At 36.1% G+C, this 20,835-nt stretch overlaps 1 protein-coding gene across 1 annotated transcript in view; it reads left to right on the forward strand.

Annotated features, from left to right (window-relative positions):
- LOC117324204 (potassium voltage-gated channel subfamily H member 1-like) overlaps window positions 1–20,835 on the forward strand; it is a 78,585-nt gene that overhangs the window by 33,898 nt on the left and 23,852 nt on the right. The gene's annotated exons all lie outside the window — the stretch shown is intronic.

Consider the following 20,835-nt stretch of genomic DNA (forward strand, 5'->3'; position numbering starts at 1 on the left):
CAGTTCTATGAAGGGCCTGTTGTTGATACTTTCAGTTCTATAAAGGGCCTGTTGTTGATACTTTCAGTTCTATAAAGGGCCTGTTGTTGGTACCTTCAGTTCTATAAAGGGCCTGTTGTTGATACCTTCAGTTCTATAAAGGGCTTGTTGTTGATACTTTCAGTTCTATAAAGGGCCTGTTGTTGGCACCTTCAGTTCTATAAAGGGCCTGTTGTTGGCACCTTCAGTTCTATAAAGGGCTTGTTGTTGGTACCTTCAGTTCTATAAAGGGCCTGTTGTTGGCACCTTCAGTTCTATAAAGGGCCTGTTGTTGGTACCTTCAGTTCTATAAAGGGCCTGTTGTTGGTACCTTCAGTTCTATAAAGGGCCTGTTGTTGATACTTTCATTTCTATAAAGGGTCTATTGTTGGTACCTTCAGTTCTATGAAGGGCCTGTTGGTGGTGTCTATATTTTAATAAATTATCTGTAGTCCTACATGTAGTTCGGTTATATTGGCGACATGTGACAGACAAGATGATACTAGATATATCCCATCAACGTTTACAGTAAACAAGCTCTGTCTGTTACTGTACTGCCTGTTACTGTACTGCCTGTTACTGTACTGTCTGTTACTGTACTGCCTGTTACTGTACTGCCTGTTACTGTACTGCCTGTTACTTTACTGGCTGTTACTGTACTGCCTGTTACTGTACTGCCTGTTACTGTACTGGCTGTTACTGTACTGGCTGTTACTGTACTGCCTGTTACTGTACTGCCTGTTACTGTACTGGCTGTTACTGTACTGCCTGTTACTGTACTGCCTGTTACTGTACTGGCTGTTACTGTACTGCCTGTTACTGTACTGCCTGTTACTGTACTGGCTGTTACTGTACTGCCTGTTACTGTACTGCCTGTTACTGTACTGCCTGTTACTGTACTGGCTGTTACTGTACTGCCTGTTACTTTACTGGCTGTTACTGTACTGCCTGTCACTGTACTGCCTGTTACTGTACTGGCTGTTACTGTACTGCCTGTTACTGTACTGGCTGTTACTGTACTGGCTGTTACTGTACTGCCTGTTACTGTACTGCCTGTTACTGTACTGGCTGTTACTGTACTGCCTGTTACTGTACTGGCTGTTACTGTACTGCCTGTTACTGTACTGCCTGTTACTGTACTGGCTGTAACTGTACTGCCTGTTACTGAACTGCCTGTTACTGTACTGCCTGTTACTGAACTGTCTGTTACTGTACTGCCTGTTACTGTACTGCCTGTTACTTTACTGGCTGTTACTGTACTGCCTGTTACTGTACTGGCTGTAACTGTACTGCCTGTTACTGTACTGGCTGTAACTGTACTGCCTGTTACTTTACTGGCTGTTACTGTACTGCCTGTTACTGTACTGCCTGTTACTTTACTGGCTGTTACTGTACTGGCTGTAACTGTACTGCCTGTTACTGTACTGCCTGTTACTGTACTGCCTGTTACTGTACTGCCTGTTACTTTACTGGCTGTTACTGTACTGCCTGTTACTGTACTGCCTGTTACTGTACTGCCTGTTACTTTACTGGCTGTTACTGTACTGCCTGTTACTGTACTGTCTGTTACTGTACTGCCTGTTACTGTACTGGCTGTAACTGTACTGCCTGTTACTGTACTGGCTGTAACTGTACTGCCTGTTACTGTACTGCCTGTTACTGTACTGGCTGTAACTGTACTGCCTGTTACTGTACTGCCTGTTACTGTACTGCCTGTTACTTTACTGGCTGTTACTGTACTGCCTGTTACTGTACTGGCTGTAACTGTACTGCCTGTTACTGTACTGGCTGTAACTGTACTGCCTGTTACTGTACTGCCTGTTACTGTACTGCCTGGTCATTTGTGTCCGTTTATTACTTCGCTGCTGCAAGAATCTGATTACTGGGTAGCGTCCGTCTGGAAATCTAGTCTACAATATAAATATGGAAACATCACGTCATATTCGATTAGGGTTATATTAGCACGTGTTTTGTAAAGCCACGTTGCTATGGTACTGGGTAAGTAACGGCGAAGGTATCACACCTCTATCAACGTCAATGGACGACTGTTTACCGCTGTAAACACGGGTGTTTGGTTCTGGCCGAAGTAACGCGAGCTTTCACCAATAATTGATAGAAATCTATTTTAGGATCAGCAACGTGATTGAGTCGAAAATGATTGTTTTGTCATTCATCTCTTAGAGTGTAGTACCTAATGCTTATTACGAAAGTAGTAGTATTTAGTTTTAAATCCAATCTTTGTTAAAACAGCTTCGTTAACGCCGCTTTGTTTTCCTTCCCTATTGTAATTCGAGTTTTCTTTTCCAGAGATGAAAAAAAAACTTTGTCAGTTATACTTGTGCTTGACGCAACGCTCTTTAAATGTGTTAATTTGATGTTTAAAATATTGACGTGAAAAGTACAAAGTAGCGTTCAATTACCTAGAGAGAAATGTTCTGATATTGAAAATGAGGAATGGGTGATAGCAGAAAGAAATTATATGCACTAACTCTTCAATGAAGAAATTAGGCAGGTAGATAAGGTAAAATAAGCCTGGGATTACTTGTGGCGCACAGTTTAAACGCTTCCTCTCCAGGTAAACATAATGTACCCACTGGCCCTACCCTTTATATACTGTCGCTTACTACAGAACGCATCACCACACCTCTCTTCAACATTCTATAAATAGTTATATGTTATGGCAATAAGTTGTCGTATCTATATATGGATTCATGTTTGTAGTTTGTAGTTACCAGTATTGAACCGAAGACGTTCCCAGTTTTTTCAGCAAAGCCATTATCAATGTCAACTGTGTCATGCAGGAACAAAATGAAATGTAATGTCTTGATATATATATCTATATATAGGTATCGAAATCTAGCTCTAATTCTTAGCTAACCATCAACAGATTCCATTTAGGGTGGTGACGAATTTATGTTATGAACGCAAAGGAACATTTCTACGCTCATCATGTGGAATGTCAACTTCCGGTTTTGCAAATTGAAAATAATCAATAAAAAGAGGAGAATAATGAGCAAATGTGATAAAAAGATAGAAACAGAATATGAAATTTAGGATAAAATAGAATACCGAATATGAAATTAACGACATTTTTGAACTGATTTGAACTCCTAACTGATTAACACTCACTTAGTAACGACAGTACCTGTTATATGTTATATACATGTTATATGTACACCTGTTATATGTACACCTGTCATATGTACACCTGTCATATGTACACCTGTTATATGTACACCTGTCATATGTACACTTGTCATATGTACACCTGTTATATGTACACCTGTCATATGTACACCTGTCATATGTACACCTGTTATATGTACACCTGTCATATGAACACCTGTCATATGTACACCTGTCATATGTACACCTGTCACATGTACACCTGTCATTTGTACACCTGTCATATGTACACATGTTATATGTACACCTGTCATATGTACACCTGTCACATGTACACCTGTCATTTGTACACCTGTCATATGTACACATGTTATATGTACACATGCTATATGTACACCTGTTATATGTACACCTGTCATATGTACACCTGTCATATGTACACCTGTTATATGTACACCTGCCATATGTACACCTGTCATATGTACACCTGTTATATGTACACATGTTATATGTACAACTGTCATATGTACACCTGTCATATGTACACCTGTCATATGTACACCTGGTATATACACACCTGTCACATGTACACCTGTCATATGTACACCTATCATATGTACACATGTTATATGTACACCTGTCATATGTACACCTGTTATATGTACACATGTCATATGTACACCTGTCACATGTACACCTGTTATATGTACACATGTCATATGTACACCTGTTCTCGAGGCTATCCTATCCTTAAGTCTCGTTAGACAACAAATTATCATATGAGGAAAAAAGGTTCTCAATAATGAATCTCGTAACATAGATGTCTGTCTCAATGATCAATCTTGGTACATAGATGTCGCTGTCTCAATGATTAATATTGGTACATAGATGTCGCTGTCTCAATGACCAATCTTAATACATAGATGTCTGTCTCAATGACCAATCTTGGTACATAGTTGTCTGTCTCAATGACCAATCTTGGTACATAGATGTCTGTCTCAATGACCAATCTTGGTACATAGATGTCGCTGTCTCAATGACCAATCTTGGTACATAGATGTCGCTGTCTCAATGACCAATCTTGGTACATAGGTGTCTGTCTCAATGATCAATCTTGGTACATAGTTGTCTGTCTCAATGACCAATCTTGGTACATAGATGTCTGTCTCAATGACCAATCTTGGTACATAGATGTCGCTGTCTCAATGACCAATCTCGTAACATAGATGTCGCTGTCTCAATGACCAATCTTGGTGCATAGATGTCTGTCTCAATGACCAATCTTGGTACATAGATGTCTGTCTCAATGACCAATCTTGGTACATAGATGTCACTGTCTCAATGGTCAATCTTGGTACATAGATGTCTGTCTCAATGACCAATCTTGGTACATAGATGTCACTGTCTCAATGACCAATCTTGGTACATAGATGTCTGTCTCAATGACCAATCTTGGTACATAGATGTCACTGTCTCAATAATCAATCTTGGTACATAGATGTCTGTCTCAATGACCAATCTTGGTACATAGATGTCACTGTCTCAATGACCAATCTTGGTACATAGATGTCTGTCTCAATGACCAATCTTGGTACATAGATGTCTGTCTCAATGACCAATCTTGGTACATAGATGTCGCTGTCTCAATGACCAATCTTGGTACACAGATGTCTGTCTCAATGACCAATCTTGTTACATAGATGTCGCTGTCTCAATGACCAATCTTGGTACATAGATGTCTGTCTCAATGACCAATCTTGGTACATAGATGTCACTGTCTCAATGACCAATCTTGGTACATAGATGTCGCTGTCTCAATGACCAATCTTGGTACATAGATGTCTGTCTCAATGACCAATCTTGGTACATAGATGTCGCTGTCTCAATGACCAATCTTGGTACACAGATGTCTGTCTCAATGACCAATCTTGTTACATAGATGTCGCTGTCTCAATGACCAATCTTGGTACATAGATGTCTGTCTCAATGATCAATCTTGGTACATAGATGTCTGTCTCAATGACCAATCTTGTTACATAGATGTCGCTGTCTCAATGATCAATCTTGGTACATAGATGTCGCTGTCTCAATTATTAACCATGGTAAGTACATGTCCCCGTTGTGTGATTGGTGTCAGTAGAAATACATTGTATTAGCAATGATTAATAATTCAAATATATAGCTTTATTTACACATTGTACTTCCTGATTTAAACTGTAATGATATATGATCCTCTTATGTAAAGTTGGAAACCGGATGTTACCGGTCAGGATCAGGTCTGGGTTGGTGTGCAGTTACCTAGCTACCATGGTTGGAAAACAACTTAGGGGCAACACATAGGTTACAATCAGTCACGTTTTATAAGGATACACAAATAGTATTTGTGTTTTAAAGGGGCAAACAAATAGTATTGACGTTTGATAGGAACACATAGAATTCACGTTTCATAGAACGCACAGTATTAATGTATTTTTAATGACGCAAACAAGTCACATGTTATTGGAACTCACGGAATTCATGTTTTATATTGACACACAGTATTCACGTTTGATAGGGACACACAGTATCCTTGTTTTATAATGACACAGTATTCACGTTTTAAAGGGACGCAGTATCCTCGTTTTATAATGACACACAGTATTCGCGTTTTATAGAACCCACAGTATTCACGTTATATAGAACACCCAGAATCCATGTTTTACAGGGACACGTAGCTTATGTAGACTATAATATATTACCATTATTGCCGAAACCCATCGTTTTCATATTCCTCGTTGTTTCAATAAAGTTCAGTATAAGAACCACGAAATCAGCCTGTTAATAGCGATATGTTTATGGATTCGCCATAAACTATACAGCTAAGAACAATAGCGTCATGTTCTGAAAATAAAAATTATAAACTATTCATGAGTAAAACGAAACTAAAATAGACAATGCAGCTGGCAGTTTTACACAGAAATATTGATTAGAGTGGTGTCTATGTCGTTCACCCAGATAGGTGCATCTCGTCACCACCCGTCCAGTCAGGCGGCACGCGCAAAGTCTATACAAAAAAATCATGTTATCGCGAAATGCCAACCCGTCTATCAATAACATATTGGTAACTTACATGATAAGTATTACATTTGCTACTCTAATCGATTTCAGTGGTATTTCATCTAACTATAATTGGGAACATATGTTTAAACTGCCTTGATATGATTAACTCGTTGATGTTATAAAACATTAACCTGATGCCATATATTTTGTAAATCAAGTTCACACACTATGTCAGACTTTGAGCAAGGACGGAAGATCAAAATATGAGATGAGGACATCTGGACAGGGCAGACTGTCATTGTCAGACAGGTGACTCCAGTCTTTAAACGTCTGATAGGAGAATCGAACCCCAGCCGCCTTGGTGAAAGGCAGCTGTGTTCCACCACCAAACCATCCATTGCATTTCATGTAATAGTATAGGATTTAATATCATGACACTGTTATTGATAAAAAGTTGTCCATTACATAGTATGCTAGATACACAGAGAACGTGGTCATCGTCTTCATGTAAGATCTGGTATGGACAGATTCAGGAAACCTATATCAGGTTCGGACAGATTCAGGAAAACCTAGATCAGGTTCGGACAGATTCAGGAAAAACCTAGATCAGGTTCGGACAGATTCCGGAAAACCTAGATCTGATACGGACAGATTCCGGAAAACCTTGATCTGGTATGGACAGATTCAGGAAAACCTAGATCAGTTCGGACAGATTTCGGAAAACCTAGATCAGGTTCGGACTGATTCCGGAAATCCTAGATATGGTACGGACAGATTCCGGAAAACCTAGATCCTGTACGGACAGATTCCGGTAAACCTTGAACTGGTATGGACAGATTCCGGTTTCCATGGTACGAACAGGTACTTATTTATCTACTCACTTGTAGTTGTGACGACAATGGCGTACATTGCAAACATTTTTTTAAGCAACAAAACGCTACCCGTAACGCCTCGTCAATATCTGCCGCTAGGCAAATGATACAAATAAACCAGAGAGCAATCGAAATATTCACTACAAATTAGTGTTGATAGGTCAATCAACCAACGAACAATGCGATTTTCATTTTATGGAAAGTACGCACGTACCATGTGCGTCACGTGATCGCCTGACATGCTCAGGCAGGTGCTTTTATTAATTCAGAAGCAATGAGTACCCCTCTTTAGTGTGATGATTATACTTTGTACTTACCGGGACACATGCAACATTATGTCGACTAGTCCAAGGTCTGATTTGTTATTTATATCGGGTCATAAATACATGTACAGCCTTCGGCATGTGTTTTTTGTGGATCTTAGTTTACTCGGGGTGGACGTACTCTTAATTGATATCACTTTATTATCAGGACATTAAGTTGACCTTTAACGATTTCTGAAGTCAGATCACCATTTCTCAGTAACCTGAAGGGTCAAAACATATGTTAAATAAATAAATGTTCCTTCGATCCAATCTCATTTTGATTAGTCAAAAACATACTCTGAAAGGGTCTACCGTAAGCCCTGATAATGTGTTATGAAAAATGGAATGGATGAAACTTTTCCGTCAAAAGTGGACATACAAATGGTATATTTTTATCGTGAATATCGGAGATAATATGACGTTATAAAGACATTATAGTGGTATTTATGTAAAGTTTAGCTGCATATCGCATCCTTTTAGCAGGTACAGTGTTTGGCTGGAATGTCTTGAACGCCGTAGCTATTACAAATGGTATATACATTGTAGCTGTTACATATGGTATATAACTGTTACATATGGTATATAGCTGTTACATATGGTATATAGCTGTTACATATGGTATATCATATAAACATAATGCGTTTGGTTTTCCTTAACTATACGCATAAGGTATATCTTGAGTTGTTACCCGACTCTCTATAAAAATGTAAATGAAGTTATGCAATAATATAATGAAGTTATACATTATATCATTTTTTTATAATGAAGTTATAGATCATCTTTCTTACCGTCAGCTGTAGAATTATGGATCTCCGTACCTCCAGAAATCAGAAATAACCCTTCAATGACAATCTTCAAAAAATTCCTTAATAGAAATCTTACACGTCCTCCTTCACACAGAAACTATGGAAAACGTAAATTGCAAATTTTACACACCAGACTTCGCTTACATTGCAGTACATTAAAAGAACATTTGTCCAATAGAAACTTATTTGACAGCCCGTTTTGTACGTGTGGATATATTGAATACAACTTTCATTTCCTCTTCATGTGTGAAAAATATCAAAATCAAAGAAAACAGTTCATTTTTACCCTAGATATGGACTTAAACACCGATATACTGTTATGAGGACACCAAAACTTATCTGATGAAGTAAAATGAAACAATTGTTGCTGCGGTGCAGACTTTTATTCTTTATTCTAAAAGGTTTGACTAAAAGGAATCAGAATATATATCATAGTTAACCCCCAGTAAAAAACCAAATTGAAGCTATGAATGTGATAGTTATGTATCAATGTAAAATATTCAAACAACTCTCAACAAATTTTAGTTATATATGTTCCACCAATGTTCTTTAACTGACATTTCATTCCTTGAATGTACATATTATGTTTTAATACATTTTCATTTATAGAACTACATATATAAATTGTAAAATGATTAAGTAGTGTTGTGAATCGACCACTATGCTACATAAAATTATGCTGACCTTTTAAGGGAGATCTAAGCTTTAAGCTTGTTTCCAGATCCTTTTGCAAATTATGAACTGATATTTGGTATTTTTGTATGCAATGTCTATGAATTAAATGAAATACGGTTTAAACTAAATAGGTAGATATTCATTGTATGTGCAACGTTAAACAGCAGAAATGAACTATTGGCTGAACATTTTAAAAACTAATAATTGTGTTTTAAAATCATCTTATACGCACAACAATAACAAATTGTAAAAGTAATTGGGTATATCACATTAAAATGAGCTTTGTAGTTTGGATTGTGGTTATATTTGGAATAGCCAATACGTTTTAAATGAAAATCATTTTATGCAAATGTCCAACGTGTTTATTATGTTTTTATTCAAAAAATACGCAGTACGTTTTAAACATCTTCGAAATTTTATTTATACAAACATATTGTGGATACCTTCAATACTGAATTTGATCTTATTAAACCAATTGTTTATAGATTAAAAAAAAGTTATTGAGTCAATTCCATATGCAAGGACACAGTCTTAATATTGAATTTGGGCGCTACAATAAAATACCTAGAAGTCAACGAATTTGCACAGTTTGTGACAAAAATGACGTCGAGGACGAATTACATTTTGTGCTTCTTTGTCCTGCATATTCAGAATTAAGTAAAAACATACATCGAAGAGTATCATTATTGCCGTCCAAGTGTATATAAATTAATTGAATGTTCCAGTGAAAGTGTTAAAACTTTGAATAGATTGGGTAAATTTTTGTTACATGCCACGGCAGAAAGAAAAACTCTCTTCGTAAGTAATTAAATTAAATATGTCTTAGAAAATAAGTTCCAGTTTTCATGTTTATTGTTTTAGTTTAGAAATAAGTTACTTATACTGAATTGTATACATTGACATGCCAATCTTACGTAAATGCTGAGTTGATATGCATCAGTTACAAGTTCTCAGAATTAATATGTAATTCATTTTCGATTATGTGTCGTAATTACATTGCTGGTGTTATGTCCTCCACTATCTTGTCGTTCAATTTGCAGTATGTATACAAACATATGAATATTTTGTTATCATATATGCTGTGTTGCATTTGGAAATAAATTGAATTGAATACAATGACGTAATGAAGTTATAACAATAATATAATGAAGTTATTACAATGGTATAATGAAGTTATTACAATGGTATCATGAAGTTATTACAAATGGTATAATGAAGTTAATACAATGGTATAATGAAGTTATTATAATAATATAACGAAGTTTTTACAATAATATAATAAACTTGTACAATTATATCATGGTATTTGTATATAATAAAATGACGGAATGGTTTAACGATAAAATGTCGATTACACTAAATCATACAGTGACGAAAGCATATACTAATATAATGTTGAAACTAAATAATATAACGAAACATCAAATCATTTATTGATGATATCGAATGATATAACTACAAAACCAAATCATATAACGACAACAACGTACTAATATAGTATAGTGGAGTAACCGAATCAAAACACAACAGTATTTAATCACATTATGACGAAAGTATATAACGGTAAAGTCAAAATATATACTGGTGAAAGTATTCAATCCAGTTTCAGAACCATATAAAATTGAAACCAAATCATTGCTGATATCGAATAATACATTGATAAAATCAAATAATAGAATATGACATTATATATTATAACGATGAAATCATACAATATCATGGTATTAAATCATACATTACTGATATCAAATAATATGTTGATTGAATCAAATAATATGTTGATGGAATCAAATTATATATATCGATGGAATCAAATAATATATTGATGAAATCATATAATATAAAGATGATTTCTATCCCTCACAGTATTTTCATGTTAAAGGTGACAGATATGGCGTTTCATATATGTCCGTCACGCCGTCTTGTTGCTCGTTACAGCGGTGGTACGTAATTTGTCCATTGCATTGACTTTGGTCTGTTTTATGACACATCCTTGGGCACGCATGCGTATTGCGGAGCCTCCTTTTCAGATATCGTGGAACAGACGTTCTGAGGGCTCGTTTTATTACGGCGTGTAAAGCTCTTTAAAACGTGGTTTATATTTGAACTCTACAGAGCTATATATAACTCAATTGGAACTGTTATGTTGCCGATAAAATATCTGCTAGCGAATAGCTTATACTAAAACTTCTGTCTCTGAAATACGATATATTTGAAAATACGACATAAAAATCTCTGGAGAACCTCGGAGATAAGAATTAGAGAATTCTCCTGTCTGTAGACCGATTTAGGAGCATTGTCAGAACAGTTTTATTATTTGTTTAGAAATTCATCATACTCAACGGTTACCACTGATTGTTTTCCGATGCATCCACCTACTTATTGGTATTGTCTGAGCCAAGGGAATAACGGTTTCTTGTTGGAAGAAACTTACCTAGAATGTATTTGAGCAAACTTCTTTGGCTTATTTTTTCGGCAAATTTATTTTTTAACAAAGTTGAATTTATAAATTGATCTTTTAAACATATATTCGGCTTTGTACCCTATTTCTATCAAACAGTAAGTTTCAGAAGGAAGGTTCGTCTGCTGCGTCGTTCCCTGTTCGATCAGCTTTCGTTATTGATACAAACACAGTGTTATGTTAAGGGATAATAGACAATGGCTTAGCCAACATTCTTCTACAAAATAAGATTCCACAATCCCACAAGATCTATTTCAGAGGTCAAGAGACCTTGCTGTTTAGTCATTGGCATGCTAGCATTAGTGCATAGTGGTGAATGACTTCTAGTATTTTTTAGTGAATTAACATTAGACAGACTTTTTACTCTCCATATTGCCTCAATTCATACTCACAATTAAAACCATTCACTAGCTCTCAATAAGCCCCGATGATTAAATACAGGTACTTTTTTGGATCTCACATTCAATTTATTTTCTTGCCTCTTTGAGCAAAGTATGAACCCCTTTCCGCTGAAATCTATTGACTAAGTGTAGTGTTATCTACCTCCCCAATGACATGTATCAAGTTTATGCTATACTATACACACCGTCTCCATTCACAGTTTGAATTGAACCTAAGTCCAACACAAATATGGTGCTGTAGTAAATCAATGATGAAAGAGTGTGACAGGTATTGTCTTAGTAGAGCGACTTAGTACACTTGGTTAACCGGCTACCATCAATGGCTCGATTATATCAGTCGCAGATTCTTAGTCGGTGCATGGTATGGTATGTGGACACATCATCCAAGTCGTTATGGGGTGAGAATTATGAGGCAATATCGATGGACAGATTGCCAGACAGCCTACTCTTGGCACTTAGCAATTTCAAAAATGAAATATTTTCTCCCAAATCCGAAAATTCAAAACATATGTCATGTCTCTCCTAACCAAGTAGAAACAACAGAGAATTCGAGTTCAAAATTGATAAAACGAGGAGAAAATAACAATAAATAAATTTTGATCGAGGAGACCCTTGAAAGAGTGTAAGGAGAACAAAACCGCCAGAAGCGTCTTCGGCTTACACGACGAAACCAGCCATACAAATCTAGGTCAAATTAATCCAGGTAAAGTCACATGCTCAAAATGAAATGATAATTAAGGTGATGACAATTGAATCACTAGGCATATCAAAAAGTATTGAACACGTCCGAATTCATACAAAAATTAGAAAATTTCCTCCAGATAAGATCATGACGTCATGGTCTTCATCAACCCGTATCTCTCGGAACCCCGTGTTGTTCATTGTCTCTTCAGTAGTCAATATCTGTCATGTAAGGCGTGATAATGGTAACATTGGATATCTGTCACGTAAGTCGTGATAATGGTAACATTGGATATCTGTCACGTAAGTCGTGATAATGGTCACATTGGATATCTGTCACGTAAGTCGTGATAATGGTAACATTGGATATCTGGGACATGTAAACACCGTAGGTAGGAGATGCAGGCGTTTTGCTACATCTGCCCAGAAATAATTAACCATAGAGAAATTGAAATCATCATGCTTATAATACAGATTAGTTGAAAGCTGTCCCTATTGGTTACGCTGTAAGTAAAGATCGAGGTAAGCGCCTGATGTTGAAGAGTCTGAATAATAAAATGACAAAGAAAAATGGAAGAGTTTCCATGGACAAAAACTGCGAACATACTGTTTCCATAACATCCTGTTCCGGATGGTTTTTACAACTTGACGTAGTACTTAGTTACCAAGTCGTACCCTTTCCCTCACACAACACGGTAAACAGCGATAATCTAGTTCTTCACTCTTCTGTGTCCCTATGTTGTTTCCACATCGATCCCGTCGCTTTGTTTTGTTTATCTCCAGTTGAAAGACATACCTAGTCTGAACTTTCCGATAATTGATATAGGCATGCCAGGAACCGCTCCATATAAAAGAAGTGTGGTTCTCCTTTCATCTGTTTTATCCCACTTGACATTTCGTAATATCGATTTACCCATCCGTGTTTGTCCGCCGCCATGACACCCCCGGCCAGGCGGATCTATCGGGTTGATTTAGTCGTTTAACGGTTATCGCATATCGATCCAATGCTGCTATGATCTATATATTCATTGATCATAATGTCTATCTCATGTACACACTATATCTAGTGTACTACAGTGGTGTGCTGGGTGAATGCCACCTCTAAAGGAATATGGCGAAGTAAGTTTACAGATCAGCATATACTCGTAAGCTCTAAACAAAAAGGGTAAACAAAAGCGGTAAAGAATTGTCGTGCGAGAGACATAAACAAAGAGGATAGAGAGAAATGGCGTGCGAGAGACATTAACAATTTAAGGGGGTAGAGAATAGGTGTGCGAAAGACAAAAAAATGGGCAAAGTAAAGGCGTGCAAAGACATTATCAAAAGGGGTAGAGAAATGGCGTGCGAGAGACATAAACAAAAGGGTAGAGAAATGGCGTGCGAGAGACATAAACAAAAGAAGGAAAAAGAATAGGTGTGCGAGAGACAAAAACAAAAGAGGGAAAAGAATAGGCGACCCAGAGACATAAACAAAGGGTAAAGAATAGGCGACCCAGAGACATAAACAAAAGAGGGAAAAGAATAGGCGACCCAGAGACATAAACAAAAGAAGGAAAAGAATAGGCGACCCAGAGACATAAACAAAAGAGGGAAAAGAATAGGCGACCCAGAGACATAAACAAAAGGGTAAAGAATAGGCGACCCAGAGACATAAACAAAAGAGGGAAAAGAATAGGCGACCCAGAGACATAAACAAAAGAGGGAAAAGAATAGGCGACCCAGAGACATAAACAAAAGAAGGAAAAGAATAGGCGACCCAGAGACATAAACAAAAGAAGGAAAAGAATAGGCAACCCAGAGACATAAACAAAAGAGGTAAAGAATAGGCGTGCGAGAGACAAAAACAAAAGAGGGAAAATAATAGGCGACCTAGAGACATTGGGCATAAATAAGGGAGGAAAAGGAAGTATGAGGAGAAAACCGTATAGACTGTATAATTACACTTCTATTAGTAAATCTGGGCCCATATTGATCCATAGCTAAATGATTTTTACCGCAAACATTCCAAAGTAAGCGTAATTCCCACAGTTGACCTTAACAGCGGAGTATTGACGGTTTTGTTTTGACATTGGTTTGTTAGAATGGTAGCCCTGTTCCTTTGGTTAGTCATGTGATTCACGTGTTTACACACAGCGGTACCATTGCTTAAAGTCTATGTGTTCAATAGAAAGTGATAGGAGCATCATTAGAGTCCATTGTCCAGTTGAATACTTGCTCTAACAGTGTGATAATTATGAATTATGGAGTCGAGTCCATCTAACGTTAATGGTCCATCTAAGTCATCAGCGTGGTAACCATGGTTTGTTTACACGCGATGCCGTGATATAACATCCGATATGAAAATGGCACGCGGAATGTTTATATCAGTTATTTGTAGATCGATATGAACAACAATGCCATTATTTTTACTGTATTTCTTGTATACAAAGTTATGTAATATACCGATCGTCTCAACATCCACACCGAATGTGTTTAAATTAAAATTTAACACACCATAGTATGAAAGACAATTTGTATTCAATTTATTTTCAAAATAATGACATAATCTGTATCAGTGAAACGCTTTGTACGTGACTGTATCCCTTTAGAGTTGTTCGCGACCCTGTAACTGACCCCGAGATTGACGCTTTTGCCTGTGATACCGACATAAACGAACACACTCTAGTATTTCCTTTGTACCCCCTGGGTTAACCAAAATGTTCTTATATGGACTACGAGAACGCTCATATCTTGTCATCAAAGTCAATTATAGGTGAACACGGAGTGGGTCGACGTGCCATGTTGGAAATCAAGACAAAGAACGACAAAGATTTGCAGTAAACCGTCAGTGTGGTATTTTAGATTACTTTTCAAGGTTGATTAAATAATCCTTTCTGGTTAAAGCAGTCATTACAAAGGTCAACTGACACGAGAATGTCACTTCTGTACTAATGAAAGGTGGTCGTCATTAATAATTCCGACTTGTTTACTATTTCGGTTAAAACAGATCTCAGGTGGCCTTTGTTGTATAACACCGGGTTCATTATGTGATTACAGTGGTGGACTTTAGAGCGGATACCAGCGGGGACACGACCGCCCGCATGCTAACAGAACGCGAAGAACCTGAGAAGAACTTTTACTGCAGAATAATGTGTTAAGGCGTTTCACCAATCTTCGTTTAAATAAGGCCGCGTCTTAAGAGTCACGCTCTGCCATTAAAACGACCTAACTGATTGTCATGGTTAAATAAATCACCAGTTGTTCATATTTGTCACATGCATATGCTTTTATTTATTAAATTGTGTGTGTATTCAAATGGTATTGAGTTCTAGTACTTTTAGAAATGATCTGAACTGTTTATCAGTAGTTACATACCTATATGTGTCAATTAAAAGGATAACACATACAGCTTTTAATATGATTGATTGGGTATAAATATAGGAGAAAAAACTCACGGACCGACATACTAGCGGCTTTCAAAAAGAAAAAAAAAACCTGATTGTAACTAAAGTAATTTTGGTATATCTTTTATTTGCATTCAATTAATAATTATAAAATAATTCTAATACATTAGACTTACATGTATTATCAATACACAGTAATTCATTTTCGCTTCAATCACAGAAAGGTTTTATCCTTGTTAACAATTACGGTGTTGAGTATTACATTGGTGTGAGTTAAGTCTGTCACTTATGATACTGACAAGCGAGATTTGTTCGTCACTCACTAAAACATTAAACAGAGTTTGTAAATTATATTTCACCTCAAGAAATGTTCCATCTGCAATACCAAAGGGTAGTTTTCAGTAAACAATAACTAGTCTTAAAGGCAGACCTATCAAATCTTGTTCATAAACTTTTGTAGTTGGTCCCTGACTTAGGTTAACTAAAAACATCGTTTTTTTTATATTTAGTATTTACGTACAAAATGTATATGGAAAACAATGCTTTTTAACCATCGTGTACTGGTTGACTTTCAAAACCTTGTGATAAAGTTCACCGAAAAATTGAGCAAAAGAACAAAATATTTTAGACTCAAGTACCTTTCAAAGCCAATTGAGAGTAAGATACAACAGAGCCAAATGAACTGTGTCGTACAGCTGTTCCTCCATCTAGACTCGCCAGGGAGGCGACCAAAAACTCGATAAAGGTCGACATCTTTAACACAGCTTAACCATTGTCCTTCTATATTGTTTAGATACATATTTATACATAAGGTTGTTACTTAACTTGTTATATGTTTTTATAAATTTTAGACATATACATTTGGTTACTTAACTTGTTATGTGGTTCTATAATATTAAGATAAATATCAAGTTTGTTATCTTGCTGGTAATGTGTTTTTATAATGTTCAGATAATTTTGACCCAAAATCCAATCATGGTATTAAGACCGTTATAATGTTGTTTGATACTTTATGTAGACCCATGTTAAGTCGGTGTTATAAATAGACAGTATAATATGTTATGTTCATGGATTTAGACATTTACCTGGCCACCTCAAACTATCTGCTGAATCATTCTGTATTGTGGGTGAACTTACACTGACAAGGAATGTGTGAAGAGAAACCTAAATGACACTGATAATGTAATGTAGACACTTGTGGAGTACAAACATATGTGTATATATTAGAAGAAAATTAGCAGAGAACTGTATTATGAAGTTGTATTTTCTCGAATCATTTACCATACAATATATATATAGCTTCCATTATTGATTTGTGTTGGGTATCATTGCTGTAGAACAGCTGGCATACAGCTATCATTATATGGCAGAGTAGAAGGTCATTAAAATCAAATGAAATTCATCGTCTCATTCATATAACATAACATAATAAGTATCCTATCTATAAACTCCCACATATAATCTTTCTTTTGTGTTGACATATTTATCTTACAAACATGATTTATATAATTGGTATAGATATGTTCTGACATCAAATGTCGATGTCTAAGAACAGCAGGGAATATCAAAATTTAACAACATTGTAATTCTAACTCAGATTCAACAAAACGAGGATAAACACGAAAAAAATATAGACTTACAGGGATACCGTTGACAAAGGACCAGGATGATACGATCATGAGGTCCGAGAGAGTTACCGTCTTCTGCGTCTTTTGAGAAACTGTAGACATATTTTATTGCCATAATTAATTTTAACAAAGAGTTAGGCATAAGTTATTACAACTTATTGGATCCTTGTCTAATTATACATTTACAATTACACTATTACAATGGAATATGTATAAACACGGAGAAGATTTATATATAATACCAGGTACAAGTATACAACATAAAAACACTATCAAGATATATTGATAAATTTGATAAAACTGCACACATCTAAACACTATGGAGTTTAATTCCTATACTCAATGCAGGACAAGAAACAGATATAAGGCTCCATAATTTGTAAAATAAAAGATGTTTTCTCTTGATGAAAGGATGAAAACAATCCCTTAGGGTTATAGAAAACATGTTTGTATATTATTTGCTGTTATAATACAGGTTTAAACCATTTAAGAAGATTCTATAATTGATTAATCTGCACATTTGAAATAAGGGAAAAAACAACAGCAGTGTATTACCTAAATAGTTACTTATCTTAGTTCTGGATGGTTCACTTATATGTTAATGAATGTGGTAACGATCATGGATATGTATTTTTCAAAACTGATGTCTGATACTGATATGATATCGATATTATACAACGTATGTATTTACTTTGTATTTAGGTTTACATTGAGATATACACTAGTATGTGTTTGATATACAACAACCTACACCATTGTTATATATTATATATCTATGTAATAGTCTATTAAGGTATACTAGAGAACGTGTATGTCCAACATTTTAATATTGTAGTTTGTCTGTTATGTCATTGTAATATAAGATTTTATACAGTACAGGTATATTCAAAAGGTAAATGTATAGATCATTTTACCTGTAGTGTTATATGTTTGCTAATATTGATTACCGCGTAATGAATAGTCATCTGGTTAACCATAGTGTATGAAGCTCTATTTACGCCAACGTATAACGTCTAGTCTGAAGTCTGTAGAGGATATAGTCCAGTGTCATTGTGTCTATGTCAAAGTCTGTAGAGGATAGAGTCCAGTGTCATTGAGTCTATGTCTGTAGAGGATATAGTCCAGTGTCATTGTGTCTATGTCTGTAGAGGATATAGTCCAGTGTCATTGTGTCTATGTCTGTAGAGGATATAGTCCAGTGTCATTGTGTCTATGTCAAAGTCTGTAGAGGATATAGTCCAGAGTCATTGTGTCTATGTCTGTAGAGGATATAGTCCAGTGTCATTGTGTCTATGTCAAAGTCTGTAGAGGATATAGTCCAGTGTCATTGTGTCTATGTCTGTAGAGGATATAGTCCAGTGTCATTGTGTCTATGTCTGTAGAGGATATAGTCCAGTGTCATTGTGTCTATGTCTGTAGAGTATATAGTCCAGTGTCATTGTGTCGATGTCTGTAGAGGATATAGTCCAGTGTCATTGTGTCTATGACTGTAGAGGATATAGTCCAGTGTCATTGTGTCTATGTCAAAGTCTGTAGAGGATATAGTCCAGTGTCATTGTGTCTATGTCTGTAGAGGATATAGTCCAGTGTCATTGTGTCTATGTCTGTAGAGGATATAGTCCAGTGTCATTGTGTCTATGTCAAAGTCTGTAGAGGTGTTTAATTTCTCTGTCATGATGTCAAAGTCGACAGTGTGTATTGTGCCATTTGTGGTGGATCAATAGCAGATGGCTACAAGGTAGTCATTGATACTATCGATATTGTCAAATAAAATAATCCGATGAATACGTCGGTATGTGACAAACTATAAAATGAGAATTTAATGGTTCTATGAAGGCCTTGTGACCCAGTTTAATCTTAAAGCACCGTATTACATTACGACTAGCCGAGTACATCAATATAACAAACGACATCGTATTGTCTTGATGACTTTGTAAGATTTTACTCTTCATTATGTTATGAAAACATTATTTCATGAAACCGAGGACATAATAACTGTTCTGGTTACGGTTACGGTTCTTGCAAATGATTTCCCTACTCTACGCTCGTCCACTCACTTGGGACAGCGGCAGGTAGAGGCGATTCATATTACGGTAGCAACGTTAACGCCATGCGATAAAAGCACGCCAAGATTAGCACGACACGGCCGTTGTCCCCGTAACTATATCCGCCTTAGTTCCAGGACACACGTCCAGACTTATGCTATGTAATTGACGTGCCAAGATTGTATAAACGGCCGGTGTTTTTACCACACACTGCGCGTTTGCTACTGATGCACATTACAATGTACATATGATCTTTTACGTTAATATCAAAAGCCATTACTTTGCCGCTATCGCTGGCGTTGTAGATTATAGAAGCACAATGGCCTGAGGTAGACGTCGTGGACGAGAATAATAGATTAAGAAAAAACATAATCAGCTTCACATTACATATTTTAGTTACCTAGCAACACTTGATGAATTAAGGGCGAAATCATATGAGTGGGAATGAAAAGCAAACATTTCATGCATTAATCGCGCGTTAATATAAAACAGGAGAGCCGTTTTGATACTAGCCTACGTTCATAAATACGATGACATACACGTCACTATTACCTATCCACAAGGTGTTATAAAACAGTATTAATCTAGGTCGTTACAGTATTAATGTAAATAAACATCCAATTGGTTGTACCTTCACCAATCAATAGGTGCAAATTAATCAACGTTAATAGGGTCTACCAACCTTGTGAACCATATCAATTTAATTAAGAAATCTTTGTTTTCAATATTAAATGGTGTTGGTTTTTTTTTATCCAAGAGTTAAACACGTAAAGTTTCTTTTGTTGTCTTGTGATCACAAAGTTATGACAAAGGATAGTAAAATTAACAAGAACGAGAAACGATTTGTTTGGTCGCAAACATCGTGCGGGAGAAGCATTCATTGGTCTCGTAAAGTTCCCCAAACAGAAAAAATAACAAAATACTTGGTTTCTTTTGCTATGTAGGTTGTTAAAAGTTTAACTGTATATGTTGATTAACTTTTTTATTGTTTGTGAGTAAAAGAAACACTTTTTGCAGCGTAAAAATAATTGCATGTTTCAGTTGATAGACTATTTTCAGCTGATTTGATTAACATTTTTATTAGAATACTTTGATAATATACTGACAAAAATGGTTGTTTGAAAATGTAAAAACGGCTTGGTTGTCGAGTTCTTTAAATCATTGTTCCTTGTGACATGGTAACATGTGTTATTATGAATTCATTACAGCAATTGTTGGTATTAGTTGTTACAGCAATTTTTGGTATTAGTTGTTACAGCAATTGTTGGTACAGGAATTCCGACCAGATGCCTGTGCGTACATGCTTCAGTCTTTTTTTGCGATGAAATAAGTCTTCCTTATGCTGTACCTGTAAATGTGTATTTTTATGATTATGATTTTTGTGATTCACGAAAT

Source organism: Pecten maximus, chromosome 3, assembly GCF_902652985.1.
Source record: "Pecten maximus chromosome 3, xPecMax1.1, whole genome shotgun sequence".
NCBI lineage: Eukaryota > Metazoa > Mollusca > Bivalvia > Pectinida > Pectinidae > Pecten > Pecten maximus.